The following is a 13862-nucleotide window of genomic DNA, read 5'->3' as shown; positions in this document are numbered from 1 at the left end:
CAGGTACTGGTATTCACAGCTGCAAGACCTGAAGATAGATCACATCACAGGACTCTTTGCAGACACTCCCTAGTACCAGCCCAGAACCCAGTAGCTCCACTGGGTGGCTAGACCCAGAAGAGCAAAAACAATCACTACAGTTTGCCTCTCAGGAAGCTCCATTTCTAGGGGAAGGGGGATAACATCACATCAAGGGAGCACTCCCTGGGACAAAAGAATATGATCAGTCCTTCAATCCTAGATCTTCCCTCTGACATAGTCCACCCAAATGAGAGGGAGCCAGAAAAACAATTCTAGTAATATGATAAAACTTGTTTCTTTAACACTCCCAAAAGATCATACCAGCTCACCAGCAATGGATCCAAGCCAAGATGAAATCTCTGAATTGCCAGAAAAAGAATTCAGAACGTTGATTCCTAAGCTAATCAGGGAGTCACCAGAGAAAGGTGAACTCCAACTTAAAGAAATCAAAAACGTGATATAGGATATGAAAGGAAAATTCTTCTGTGAAATAGATAGCATAAATAAAAAATAGTCACATCTTCTGGAAATAAAGGACACTCTTAGAGAAATGCAAAATGCACTAGAAACTCTCAGCAATAGAATCAAACAAGCAGAAGAAAGAAGTTCAGAGCTTGAAGACAAGGCTTTTGAATTAACCTAATCCATCAAAGACAATGAAAAAAGAATTTTTAAAAAATGAACAAAGCCTCCAAGAAGTTTGGAACTAAACCTAAGGATAATTGGTGTTCCCAAAGAAGAAGAGAAAGTTTGGAAAACATATTTTGGGAAATAATAGAGGAAAACTCCCCTGGCCTTGCTAGAGATCTGGACATCCACATACAAGAAGCTCAAAGAACATTTGGGAAATCCATCACAAAAAGATCATCACCTAGGCACATAGTCACCAGGTTATCTAAAGTCGAGGCAAAAAGAATCTTAAGAACTGCGATGCAAAAGCATCAGGTAACCCGTAAAGGAAAACCTAATCAGATTAACAGCAGATTTCTCAGCAGAAACCCTATAAGCTAGAAGGGATTGGGGTCCTATTTTTAGTCTCCTTAAACAAAAACAATTATCAGACAAGAATTTTGTATCCAGCAAAACTAAGCTTCATAAATGAAGGAAAGATAACAATATTTCCAGACAAACAAATGCTGAGAGAATTCACCACTACCAAGCCAGCACTACAAGAACTGCTAAAAGGAGCTCTCAATCTTGAAACAAATCCTTGAAATACACCAAAATAGAATTTCATTAAAGCATAGATCTCACAGGACCTATATAACAATAACATAATGAAAAAAACCAAAGTATTCAGGTAACAAATAGCATGATGAGTAGAATAGTGCCTCATATCTCAATACTAACATTGAATATAAATGGCCTAAATGCTCCACTTAAAAGATACAGAATGGTAGAACGGGTAAGCATTCACCAACCTGGCCGGGTGCAGTGGTTCATGCCTGTAATCCAGCACTTTGGGAGGCCTAGGTGGGTGGATCACCTGAGGTCAGGAGTTCGAGACCAGCATGGGGAACCTGGCAAAACCCCATCTCTACTAAAAGCACAAAAATTGGCTGAGTGTGTTGGCATGTGCCTGTGGTCACAGCTACTCAGGAGACTGAGACAGGAGGATTGCTTGAACCCAGGAGGCAGAGGTTGCAGTGAACTGAGATCATGCCACTGCACTCCAGCCTGAGTGACAGAGTGAGACTCCATCTCAGAAAAAAAAAAAAAAAATTCACCAACCAAGTTTCTGCTGTGTTCAGGAAACTCACCTAACGTATAAGGACTCACATAAACTTAAGATAAAGAGGTGATAAAAGATATTCCATGCAAATGGACACCAAAAGTGAGCAGGAGTAGCTATTCTTCTATCAAACTAAACAAACTTCAAAGCAGCAGTAGTTAAAAAAGACAAAGAGGGAGATTATAAAATGATAAAAGGGCTAGTCCAACAGGGAAATAACACAATTATAAAAATATGTGCATCTAACACTGGAGCTCCCAAATTTATAAAACAATTACTACTAGACCTAAGTAATGAGATAAATGGCAACACAATAATAGTGGGGGACTTTAATACTCCATTGACAGCACTAGACTGCTTATTAAGACAGAAAGTCAACAAAGAACAATGGACTTAAACTATACCTGACAATAAATGGACATAACAGATATTTACAGAACATTCTACCCAACAACTGCAGAGTATACATTCTATTCATATGCACATGAACATTCTCCAAGACAGCCCATATGATAGACCACAAAACAAGTCTCAGTAAATTTTAAAAAATCAAAATTATATCAAGTACTCTCTCAGATCATAGTGGAATAAAATCGGAAATAAGTCCAAAAGGAAACCCCAAAACCATGCAAATACATGGAAATTAAATAACCTGCTTCTTAGTGATCATTGAGTCAACAATGAAATCAAGATGGAAATTAAAAAATTCTTTGAACTGAATGCTAATAGTGACACAACCTATCAAACCTCTGGTATACAGTAAAAGTGGTGCTAAAAGGAAAGTTCATTGCATTAAATGCCTACATCGAAAACTCTGAAGGAGTACAAATAGACAATTTAAGGTCACATCTCACAGAATTGAAGAAACAAGAATAATCCAAACCCAAATAGAGCAGAAAAGAAATAATGAAGATTAGATCAGAACTAAATGAAATTGAAACAAGAAATATAAAAGATAAATTACACAAAAAGCTGATTCTTTGAAAAGATAAATAAAATTGATAGATCATTAGTGACATTCACCAAGAAGAGAGAAGATCCAAATAAGCTCAATTAGAAATGAAACAGGAGATATTATGACTGATACCACAGAAATACAAAAGATTATTAAAGGCTACCATGAAAATCTTTGTGCACATAAACTAGAAAACCTAGAGGAGATGGATAAATTCCTGGAAATATACAACCCTCCTAGATTAAACCGGGATGACACAGAAACTCTGAACAGACCGATAACAAGCAGTGAGATTGAAATGGTAATAAAATAATTGTCAACAAAAAAAAAGGCCAGGACCAGCCAGGCACAGTGGCACTTTGGGAGGCTGAGGCGGGTGGATTACCTGAGGTCAGGAGTTCGAGACCAGCCTGGCCAATATGGTGAAACCCCATCTCTACTAAAAATACAAAAAATTAGCCAGGTGTGGTGGCACATGCCTGTAGTCCCCACTACTCAGGAGGCTGAGGCAGGAGAATCGCTTGAACCTCAGAGGCGGATGTTGTAGTGAGCTGAGACTATGCCACTGCATTCCAGCTTGGGCAACAGAGTGAGACTCCATCTCAGAAAAAAAAAAAAAAAAAAAAAAAAGCCCAGGACCAGATGGATTCACAGCTAAATTCTATTAAACATTCAAAGAAGAATTGGTACCAATCCTATTGACACTGTTCCAAAAGATAGAGAAAGGGGGAATCCTCCCTAAATCATTCTATGAAGCCAGTATTACCGTAATATCAAAACAAGGGAAAGACATAACAAAAAAAGAAAACTACAGACCAATATCCCTGATGAACATTGATGCAAAAATCCTTAACACAATACTACCAAACCAAATCCAACAGCATATCAAAAACCTAATACACCATGATCAAGTGGGTTTCATTCCATGGATGCAGGGATAGTTTAACATATGTAAGTCAATAAATGTAATACCTCACATAAACAAAGTTAAAAACAAAAAATACCTGATTATCTCAACAGACCCAGAAAAAGCATTTAACAAAATCCAGTATTCCTTTATGATAAAACTCTCAGCAAAATTGGCATACATGGGGCATACCTTAAAGTAATAAAAGCTGTCTGTGAGAAACCCAAAGTCAATATTATACTGAATGGGGAAAAGTTGATGGCATTCCCACTGAGAACTAGAATAAGACAAAGATGCCCACTTTCACCACTTCTATTCAACATAGTACTGGAAGTCCTAGCTAGAGCAATAAGAAAGAAATAAAGGGCATCCAAATCAGTAAAGAGGAAGTCAAACTGTCATTGTTTGCTGATGATACCTAGAAAACCCTAAAGACTCATCCAAAATGCTCCTAGAACTGGTAAATTAATTCAGCAAAGTTTCAGGATATAAAACTAATGTACAAAAATCAACAGCCCTGCTATACGCCAACAGCAACCAAGTTGAAAATCAAATCAAGAACTCAACCCCTTTAACAATAGCTGCAAAATAAATAAAACACTTGGGAATATACCTAACTAAGGACGTGAAAGACTTCCACAACACTGCTGAAAGAAATCATGGATGACAAAAACAAATGGAAACACATCCCATGCTCATGGATGGGTAGAATCAATATTGTGAATACAACAATACTGACAAAAGCAATCTACAAATTCAATGCAATTCCCATCCAAATACCACCATCATTCTTCATGGAACTAGAAACAAACAATCCTAAAGTTCATATGGAACCAAAAAAGAGCCCACACAGTGAAAGCAAGACTAAGCAAAAGGAACACATCTGGAGACACCACATTACCCCACTTCAAACTATAAGGCCATAGTCACCAAAACAACATGGTACTGGTATAAAAATAGGCACATAGACCAATGGAACAGAACAGAGAACTCAGAAATAAAACCAAATGCTTACAGCCAACTGATTTTTAACAAAGTGTACAAAAACATCAAGTGGAGAAAGGACACCCTATTCAACCAATGGTGCTGAAACAATTGGAAAGCCATATGTAAAAGAATGAAACTGGATCCTCATCTCTCACCTTATACAAAAAATCAACTTAACATGGATCAAAGACTTAAAAATCTAAGACCTGAAACCATAAAGATTCTAGAAGATAACATTGGAAAAACCCTTCTAGGCATTTGCTCATGCAAAGACTTCATGACCAAGAACTCAAAAGCAAATGCAACAAAAACAAAGACAAATACATGGGACTTAATGAAATGAAAAAACTTCTGCACAGCAAAAGAAACAATCAGCAGAGTTAACAGACAACCCACAGAGTGGAAGAAAATCTTCACAATCTGTACATCTGACAAAGGACTAATGTCCAGAATCCACAAAGAAATAAAAAAAATCAGCAAGAAAAAAACAAACAATCCCATCAAAAAGTGAGCTAAGGACATGAACAGACAATTCTCAAAAGAAGATATACAAATGGCCAACAAGCATATGGAAAAATGCTCAACATCACTAATTATCAGGGAAATGCAAATTAAAACCACAGTGCAGTACTACCTCACTCCTGCAAGAACAGCAGCCCTTGAATCCTAGATCTTCCATAAGAATGACCATAATCAAAAAATTTAAAAAAATATTACATGTTGGCATGGATGCAGTGAAAAGGCAACACTTTTACATTGTTGGTGCGAATGTAAACTAGTACAACCACTATGGAAAACAGTGTGGAGATTCCTTAAAGAACTAAAAGTAGATCTACCATTTGATTTAGCAATCCCACTACTAGGTATCTACCCAGAGGGAAAAAAAGTCATTATACGAAAAAGCTACTTACACACACGTTTATACCAGCACAATTTGCAACTGCAAAAATGTGGAACCAACCCTAATCCCCATCAATCAATGAGTGGATAAAGAAAATATGATATATATATATATATACCATGGAATACTACTCAGCCATAAAAAGGAATGAAATAATGGCATTCACAGCAACCTAGATGGAATTGGAGAATACTATTCTAAGTGAAGTAACTCAAGAATGGAAAACCAAACACTGTATTCTCATTCACATGATTGAGAATCAGAATTCATATGATTCTCATTCATATGTGGGATCTAAGCTATGAGGATGCAAAGGCATAAGAATGATACATTGGACTTTGGGGATTTGGGGGAAAGGGTGGGGTATAGGGAGGAATAAAAGACTACACATTGAGTACAGTGTACACAGCTTGGGTGATACGTCCACCAAAATCTCAGAAATCACCACTTAAAAACTTACTCATGTAACCAAACCACCACTGGTTTCCAAAAACCTATTGAAATAAAAAAATTAAAAATTTTTTTTAAAAAAACACAGACTGTCTAGTTCTAATTCCAACATGCTACTTACTAGCTGTGTGTCACTGGGCAAGTTACATAACTTCTCTCACCCCCAGTTCCTTCCTCTGTAAAAATGGGGACAATAGAATATATCTCAAAGAGCTGTAAAAAAAAAGTTAATATTTATTTTAACTTCTATGTTAAATATCAGTTAGACATATTTAACTTATATGTCTAACATATGTTTAAGTTAACTTATATTTAACTTGTAAGTTAACTTAAACATTTATTAACTTTAAGTTAATATATGTAAAGTGCTTTGAACAGTTCTTGGCACACAAAAAGCATTATAGAATTGTCTTTTTATTATTGTTTATCTAGTAATATACATGATGTTCAAGTAGAACATTTTATTATACCTCAAAATGAAGAGAACATCACAAGATTTCAGAGCTGTTGATGTTTTAAGTGATTTGCATACCAAGTGACTAAATTTATTAAGAATATTATTTTTACAGAAGTAAAAACAATCAAGAAACTTGTTAAAATTAATCCTAGACAAACTAACAATACTGCTAGTCTAAGCAACTTCAAAAAATGGGAATTGATGATTATCTTCTCTAACCTAAGTAAGGCCTAAATAAATGCATTTTATCCCCAAAGGATAAATAACTTATCTAATATTAATCAGGTGATGATTGGCATGCCTGATCTAGTTCTCTTAGATGCGGTAGTACAATGAAGCTGGCTAAAATTGTCTTAAGAGTTAAATTTTCAGAAACTTGGCAAGTCAGTTGTGAAACCACTGGTAGCTTGAAATCAGCTATGATGGAAGAAACAGACAGACACAACCAGAGAAATAGACGAACACAACTAAACAGAGCTTTGTTTCTTAGGGAGCTGGTTTTAAACATTTACTAACACATCACGACCCACAAGTAGCATAATACTTGGATTTCATTAACAAGAGTCTTATTTTCACGCTGGCAATAATATTACTAATTTTTAACTAACGATTTAATTTACAATTTCTTAAAAAGTCACTTCTGGTAGGACATGGTGGCTCGTGCCGATAAACCCAGCACTTTGGGAGGCTGAGGTAGGAGGATCACTTGAGCCCAGGAGTTTGAAGTTACAGTGAGCTATGGCTATGTAACTGCACTACAGCCTGGGTGTCAGAGTGAGACCTTCTGTCTAAGATAAAAGTCACTTCTGCTTAGCTTTTGACTGATTTCCTCTAGTCCAAGTTGTAACTCCCTAAGCATAGCTGCATGTTAGAATCCCCTGGAAGTTTTTAAACATATGAATACCAAGATTGCACCCCAGACCCACTGAATTACAAATTATGGGTGATGGGTGAGACCCAGGCACCAATATTGTTAAAAGGCAAACTTAGGCACACAAAAATTTTAAAGAGTTTATTTGAGCCAACAGTGATTCATAAATCAGGCAGCCCCAAATCACAAGTGGTGTGGGCTCTAACCAGATAGGAATCGGGGAAAACTTTTATAAGGTATTTCCAGAAGTAAGACAGAAAATATTTAATTGGTTAAAGTAGAACATCCCTAGTTGGAGATTAGTTGGCAGTTTCTTATTGATAAAATTTCTAGTTAGAGGTTAGTTTGTGGTTTCGTGGTTTCTGATTGGTAGATTCTCTAATTAGATGTTAATTGGCAGTTCTGATTAGATAAGCTTAAGTTTCATTTTACTGTTTACACCAAATTGTGTTTCGGTTTGCTTAGGTGGGAACCCAAAGCACCTCAGCCTAATAACCTCCTAATTACTTTCTTTGACACTATTTTTCTTAATCTCCCAGGTGATTACAATGTGTGGCCAGTTTAAGCAACACTGTGCCAAAGTCTTCCATAGTTAGAAATTTAATATAGTCTATTGTGTTGCTATCAATAAAATGGAGTAAAATGTTACCAAAGTCAGGAGTACCAAGGGTTTCCAATGTGATATTAAATAATAGTAGATAGTAAAAATACTACCTTAAAAGCAATTTAGATGTAATCAAGTCCTTTGTTAAGGAAGCAACGGTTTACGTCTTATCTTTGTTATTTCCACAGGCAGCAACACAATTGGCCATTACTCATGACAAAGCATATGGAAAAGTGAAGGTATAAAAATAGCAAAATGTGGATCAACAAGGAAAACAGATCTATAAAATAATGATACACCTTTGCAAAATATAAATCATCTTTCATCAGAATTTTAAAAGGTCAAATTACTCAAAAAAAATGAGTATGGAACTAATTATTTAAAAGGCATTTCCCACATTTTGCTATCTACATAAAAAAAATCAATAATGGAATGCAAAGTTTTCAGGTCCCAGTTATCTGGGTTGGAATTTTGGCAGTCTTTTTGGAGCCTGAGATCCTCTCTGTAGCTAACTGCTGTGCAACTGTTTTAATTGGCCTGGTGGTACAGAGTGAATTTCCCAGTAGCACCAAAGGATTGATGCTTCTACCGGGAAAGGGTTTTGAAAACTCCATCTGTGACAAGGCTGTTTTTCATCCATTAAGAAAACTAAATAGTATTATTCCTTTGTTGGAATTTAAGACGGACATAAATTTTTTTGCACAACCTGGCATTTGGCATTATAGTACTATTTGTCTTGATCTTCTGTAATTACATTTTTCCAGATTATTAGTGCATCATTAATGCATATAAATTGCATTAAATAAATTAAGTAGCATAGTGTAAATTGATGATAGTTCAGTTTGGTGGTTTCCAAAATAAATCACCAATAGACTTTTATTTCTTAATGTAATTTGGCATCTGGGGAACACTTGCCCTTAAAGCCAGCACAAATTTAGATTTTTATTGAAATCTATCTTGTATTATGCCTCATTTTATTCATTTCAGTCACATCTTTCTCAGATAGATTGTGTGCTGTTGAAGGTGGGACACAGCTACCTAAACTGCTTTGTGTCCATGAAAGCTCCCAGGAAAGTCTAGGTCACCGCAAGTATTACTGAAATACCAGGCTGACATGGGAAGCTGCATGGCATCTATTGCCTATTCTGTGTATTAGAGAAGCAAGAATACTGAAAGTATAGTGGGAAAACAAGGATTTGAACTCTGGCTTTGCCACTTATTACCTGTGTGGCATTAAGTCACAAACTCTAACTTGCAATTTCTTAATTTGTACAATGGGGCCATAATAGCTACCGCACACAGTTGACATGGAAGAAAAATATATGATGCTTGTGAAAGCACTTTGTAAAGTGTAAGATGTTATTCATACATAAAATATTGTTATTATTATGCCTGTGTTTCTAAGCACACATGAATACAAACCCTTTTAATCAGCGTGGAGATTTTTTGTTTTGAGTGGCTTTCTTGTATGAGTGCTCCAAATAATGATTGTATATAGAGCCTTTTCTGTTTATCAGGCTCCTGAATTGGTTGTAAAAAGTAGAAGGAATAAAATTAAATATATTACACAGCCTTGCTTTGTTCTAACTAATAAAGGGAAAGAGATTAGATAAGATGCTGTTAAATCGAGTTTTATTCAGCATCTGAAATCACAGACTTGGACCCTGGTTCTATTACCCGCTCCCACTTCCCGCCAGCCGGGTGACCTCACACAGCTCATTCCATCGTTGCATAGCCCCAGCTTCTCCATCTTTAAAGGAGAGGCTAATCTGGATAGATCCTAATTAGTTATAAATTTGATACTGTTATATCTAAATAATTGGCTATTTGATATTGAAATAACATTATTTTGTTTGTGAACTTTTCTGTTCAATAGCTGTCTGCTTTCCAACACTTCCAGAAGTTCTATGTGAACAGAGATATGCATTTCACATATTTCCTTTCACACCCCACCTTGTTTCCCGTCCCATAGATACTTCATCATTCTTCAACAGACAAAAATTTCATTTCTGACTTCTCTGACCTGCACAGAAGGAGGTGCATTTAATAATTCTCTTCACTTTACTAACACTGCAATATAACAATTTATTTAAACCTCTAATACCAGAATGAGAGCTCAATTGAAAAAAATTTAAATTTTAAATTTTAAAAATTTCCAGCCTACAGTGTTTGATTTATAGAAGAGTCTTTGTAAATGTTTGCTGAATAAAGGAATGCATGAATAAGTACCAGTTCACCAATTCTGGCCACAGTATCCTGTACACAGAAGGCCCATCCATGCTGAGTCGGAAAACAAACAGATGGATAAATTTCCCAAAGGTTAGTCAAGGTGAATTCTTTTCCTTGGAATTTCACAGACAAAGAGGAACAATGAAAGGCCATTATAGTATGCTGTCATGTCTAATTTTCCCCTTCTTTCCTTTTGAAATGGTTAGGCCTGGAATGTTAAACAGGAAATCTGTCTGCTTTTCTGTTTCTCTGGTAAGTCACATGCATAGCCCAGAGATTGTACCTAAAATAATTCCACAGGAAAGCCAGGGATTTTCTTATTTAAAAATCATGAAACACAGATGAATGAATGAGTCTATGAAATAGTTGTATGATTAAGATTTATTTCTGCTTGAACAAAGTAGATTGCAGCAGTTCTGAGATCATTTCCAATTGCAAGCTCTGTATTTATCTTGCATAGAATTCATGTTGGTTTTAGATTTTTGAAATGTTCATGTGAGTGCAAAAACATTTGGGTGAGGAGGACACAGGGAATTATTAGAAAAGCACAGAAGAAGGCTCCTTTGGTTCTCTGCGTTTTTGTGAACCATCTTTATAGCTCATTGAGTCCCAGAATTCCGTGGGGTCCATCAGAGATCCACGCAACCTTCCTGCTGATTTATATCCTTTTTGCAGATTCAGCTGGTAGAAATGTGAGATCACTTTTAGACCATTCTACAGTCAGCAAATGCCTAAATTAAAGCACATATTTGCCTGCTTTCAGCCAAAATGATCTGGTCATCAGCATGGCAGCGGGTGAGAAATGAGGGAAAGTATTTGAAATAATTCCCAGGTAGAAACTGAAATAACTCCCAGGTGAACAGAAAGGAATGTAAATCTATCCTGATGAAAGGTTCTCCTCCCTGGAGAAAGTAGGAAGAAGGCAATACCATCAAATATTAAATTAGGGCTATCACTATTTGTGGCATTACTCCAGAAAGTAAAATTATGGTTCAAAGCCACAAGAACACTAAATAATACCGCTGTTGTGCTGGACCCCTATCAACTTCAATAGAAATGGCACCAGGTCCAAGAGGCTGAAGAAGAGACCCACAGTCAGCAAACAAGACATAGGGTTTACTGAGGACTTACATACAGGGATGGTCCAGTGGTTGTGAGCTGAACAGGAGAACTGCCCCCATTTGTAAAAAGCATGTGGTTTATATAGATCAGGTGCATCTGCGTTCTCGGGGTATGCTACTGCTGTCAGGTGCATCTGCCAGACACTCCATCCCAGCATACCCTTGAATGGCCCTCACATTCCTCTCACTCCATTTTTCTGCAATTTCCCTGGGGCCAGGTATGCAGAGAAGCCTTGCAACCAGATGCAAAAGCACCATTTGCCCATAGAGTTTCTCCATCTCTCCTAAGTCAGAGGTCACTAGGGCTGCTCTAGACACTGACTGTCCTACCAAGGGGCTCAGGCTGGGTACCCATGCACCATACCATTAGTTGGGTGCTGACTTTAAGATGCCTCTTTCATGCCAGCAGTGAAAAGCTCATTGTTGGGACCTCAGCAATGGTCAGTATAGATAATATGCTTCCCCACTAATTCCCAGGGGATGTACTGCAATTCCCCCATAGTCTGCCATAGCAAAGGAGATGTGGGGACATTCCCCTCATTTGGCCAGGCTGCCTTGTAACCCACAACAACCCAGCTGAGGAAGGGGCTGGCCCGATCCTCACTTTCAGCACTATAGAAGCCCTGCCTCAGGGCCAAGTGGTCTATGATGGATGCCATTTTACTCATCTCAAATCAAGAGAGTACACTACCCTCTGCCCCCATGTCTTACAGATGGAGAAGGCACCCCGCGATCAACTCCCTCCTCCACTGCCTGAACCCACTTCTTACCTCCACCAGCTCCACAGCGGTGTACAGTCTTTCAGGATGGGGCAAATTTTACTGGTCTACTCCCTGTGGGTGTGGCCAGGTCACCTCCATTCCAGTAGTGACCACGGGTGGGCAGAGAGAACAGGACCCTCTTTAGGCACCTCCCAGACCTCACTCTCCTCCCCACTAGAGCTCTCCATTGGGTCCCAGGACTTAGGGTCCCAGGACGATTTAAGTCATCATAGCCTCATCTTGTTGGCACGGGAGTTGGTGACCCTTCAAACACACTAGCCAATAAGCCAGGGTCTCCATTTTGCCATCCTGTTCCCTCAGGCAGGACGGTAACATCTCCAGTGTTACAGCCTGAACTAATCTGGCACCTCTATCTTGTCAAAACTCATTTTACAATTGACGAACTCTTGCCTGCACTGTGAGCTCAGCCTCAGCTTGGAGGGAGGTCAGGAGTGACCAGTCAACTCAGAATCTGACCTTCGCTCAATTAGATCTGTCCCCTGCGACAGCTCTTCCAGACCCCCGCCTTTTCAGGGTGCCCACGTGGTGGGCCCCATCCATCAGGGATAGTGGCTATCAGGCCCCACATTGAAGTGGACAGCCAGCCTGGATTTTCCCCAGGGATTACCCCTTCCCTAATCCCGTCATCTCTGCACTCTTGGGGTTTTCTCCACCTCCTGCCTGGCTCACCAATTGTCCTGAGAAATCCCTGTAGACTTCAGCAGGGATGGCACCATGTCCAGGAGGCCAAAGAAGAGACCCAGATCCAACAAGCGAGACATAGAGATGGTCCAGCGGCAATGGGCTTGACAGGAGGGCCACTCCCATTTGTAAAAAGCATAAAGTTAATATGGATCAGGTGCATCTGCATTCTCGGGGCATACTTAAATTACTGCTATCAGTTGAGTCTGCTGTATCCCCCTCCCCACTTTCTTGATCCCAATAAATATAGTGGGAAAAACACACTATTTCTACTACACAGTATTTGTTAAAAATAATTTTTAAAAACCATGTTAAACACCACTTTAAACAAGTAACTTGCTTGGCAAATCACAGCCCTAATTCAATGGGCAGAGACTCTCATTGAATAAATATTACTGAGAAAGAAAGATGAGTGAAAAGAGGCCCTGCCATCAAGTGGGGTGACCAGATCAGAGGTGAAGAACAGAAACATGTTGTGAACGAACAACAACAAAAAATATATATATATAGTATATATGTGTATATATATATATATACATATATATAAAATGAGTTTGGTGCTGTTCTTTGGGGGTGGATTTAAGGAAGGCACTGGGTATGATCTCAAACATGGATATGGAGTGGTTCTATGCTCTATTATCCACTGTCTGTCACTAAGAATTTTACCTGAAGGGCAAAGGAAGACTTCCTAGAAGTTATATCATTGGCGTTTCCACAGCCTGAGCATCCATAATACACCTTAAATCAACTTTCCCTTGTGACTGCAAGTGTGGTGTAGCCCAGGCAGGCCTGATGAGCAGTGCAAATTCCCTGCCTTATGCTGACAGCCACAGCCTAGCATGCACCAGGGACTTAATGCTCTCAATTATCTCTTACTTACTATGCTGGCAGTTGTAGCCAATCATAATCAAATAAGTCCAGCAAGGTAAAGGCTATACAAGGTACATGAGAAAATCTTCATGTGTTAAAAGAGGACATCCGGCAGTTCTCATTTTGTGGTGAACTAAAAGCTCTCATGACATTCAGTATGGGTCTTAGCTGTTTCTAGCAAATTACTTTTGTCTGGAAAGCCATGTAAACACAAAGGTCAAATTCTGCTTTTTCTTTTATAATAGTCCACATGATTAGTGGAAGACATGAATTGAGAGAGTCTGAAGAAGGCTG

Source organism: Pongo abelii, chromosome 7, assembly GCF_028885655.2.
Source record: "Pongo abelii isolate AG06213 chromosome 7, NHGRI_mPonAbe1-v2.0_pri, whole genome shotgun sequence".
Lineage (NCBI taxonomy): Eukaryota > Metazoa > Chordata > Mammalia > Primates > Hominidae > Pongo > Pongo abelii.
The sequence above is the reverse complement of the archived record's forward strand: the minus strand, read 5'-3'. Positions refer to the sequence as shown.